A 2,500-nucleotide genomic window follows, 5' to 3' on the forward strand; every position below is an offset into this window, starting at 1 on the left:
GGATGGCTTGCCTTGCCTTGCCTTGCATTGGCATGCCATGCCCAAGTTGTGGCCTACACCAAGCCATTCAAGCCATGCGTTGCCTTACCTTGGAATTGCTCATCATCCAATGCATTCCGAGAAAGTGAGTGTAGGCGAGGCTAAGGATGGCTTGCCTCGCCTTGCCTTGGCATGCCGTGCCCATGATGTGGCCTTGACCAAGCCATTCAAGCCATGCGTTGCCTTCGCCTTGGCATGCCGTGGCCTTACCTCGCCATGCGATGCATTCCGACAAAGTGACGCGAAGCGGAAGCCTATCATGGCGTAAAAATGTCGACAAAATTTTTCGACATTTGAATAATGGGGTTTGACAAGGTTTGAAAAATTCAATACAAATGGTAGGCTTGAATGTCGACAAAGTGACGCGAAGCGGAAGCCTACCACGGCGTAAAAATGTCGACAGATTTTTTCGGACCTTGTCCTGCCATGGGCTGCGCGCAGCATGCCGGCAGCCTGTGCGCAGCGTGCGCACAGCATGTCGGCAGCGTGCGCACAGCATGCCGGCAGCGTGCGCGCACCATGCCGGCAGCCTGTCGACAGAATTTTTCGAAACTTGTCCTGCCATGCGCGCGCGCAGCTTGCTTGCAGCGTGCTGATTCTGTCGACAGTGAGGCTAGCGAAAGTTGTCCTGCCATGGCGTGCGCGCAGCCTGTGCGCGCAGCTTGCGCATCTGTCGACAGTGAGGCTAGCGAAACTTGTCCTGCCATGGCATGCGCGGCGCCTGCGCGCAGCCTGCGCGCAGCATGCGCACAACATGCGCGCAGGCTGTGCGCAGCGTGCGCGGAGCTTGCGTGCAGCTTGCGCATCTGTCGACAGTGAGGCTAGCGAAACTTGTCCTGCCATGGCATGCGCGCAGCGTGCGCGCAGTCTGTGCGCAGCATGCGCGCAGCCTGTGCGCAGCGTGCGCGCAGCTTGCGCATCTGTCGACAGTGAGGCTAGCGAAACTTGTCCTGCCATGGCATGCGCGCAGGCTGCGCGCAGCATGCGCGCAGCCTGCGCGCAGCATGTGCGCAGCATGCCGGCAGCATGGTTCCAGGTTTTTTCAAATGTCGACAGAATTTTTCAAATCTTGTCAAACCCCGTTTTTATTGAAATTTCCTCGCACAATAAGCTCCCCATAAGTAGTCTATGATTTTTAGGACCTTCTCCAACTTACAAAACTAAAAAATTCCTCCCGGATTTGTTTTAATGATTTTTTCAATTTTACGACTTCTAAAAATAATAAAAAATACTTCCCGACTTCAAAAATTTATGAAACTTTTTCCCATCATAGATTGCATGTTTCTTAGTATCCCTGCAAAAAATCACGTCCAAATACCTTGTATTGAATTATTTAGAGCCCATTATGACTCCTCGCGCATAGGTGATGTCTCTTCCTGTCAAAGGGCTAAATGCATAAAATGCTATATAGGGGGGTGTGTGTTGCCTGCATATGCATGGCAGCCCATGCCTTCCTAGCTGCAGCCCCCTTCCCCCACGCCACACCCATGTCATGTTGCCTCGATATGTTGCCTCGGTATTATGGGTTTGGTGTCGGGGTCGGGGGGCTGCCACCCATGGCGGTGGTGGCCGGAATCCGGCCGCCGCCACCATGCCGCCGCCATGGGTGAGGGAGGAAAAAAAAGGCGTGGAAAGTTGCGAAATGGGGTTGTCTAGGCTTTTTTTTGGCATGGGAGAGCATGGAGTGCTAGGAACTCCTTCTCAAATGCACGGGCATGTCGACCACAACCTCATTTCGCAACAACAACCACCCGTGTGGGGTGGCGGTGGGTGGATAGTCGCGGATTGGGGCTTGCCAAGCCAATGTTTTCAAAAAATTTCATCAAAATTAAAAACAAATGTTTTGTTGCCTTCGGATTTGTGGGCGAGCGGCGAGTCGGAGTGGAGCCGGTAAAGTTTAACCTCGGTGTGCACGGTTGTTTTTAGAAACTCAATCCAATGCCGGGGACGTTGAAAGTGACGCTCTTATGAGTTGCAAACCCGCAAGATTTAAAGAACCTTTTCAAAACAATTTCAAACCAACAAGATTTAAAAACAGAAATTTTCATCAAAATGAAAAACAAATGTTTTGTTGCCTTCGGACTAGTGGGCGAGCGGCGAGTCGGAGTGGAGCCGGTAAAGTTTAACCTCGGTGTGCACGGTTGTTTTTAGAAACTCAATCCAATGCCGGGGACGTTGAAAGTGACGCTCTTATGAGTTGCAAACCCACTAGATTTAAAGAACCTTTTCAAAACAATTTCAAACCAACAAAATTAAAAACAAATGTTTCGTTGCAAACAAATTGTGGGCGAGCGGCGAGTCGGAGTGGAGCCGGTAAAGTTTAACCTCGGTGTGCACGGTTGTTTTTAGAAACTCAATCCAATACCGGGGACGTTGAAAGTGACGCTCTTATGAGTTGCAAACCCACAAGATTTTAAAAACTTTTTGAAAATGTTTCTTCTAAATGACACATTTTGATCCT

This window comes from Prunus avium, unplaced genomic scaffold, assembly GCF_965620075.1.
Source record: "Prunus avium unplaced genomic scaffold, drPruAviu1.hap1.1 HAP1_SCAFFOLD_39, whole genome shotgun sequence".
NCBI classification, from domain to species: Eukaryota; Viridiplantae; Streptophyta; class Magnoliopsida; order Rosales; family Rosaceae; genus Prunus; species Prunus avium.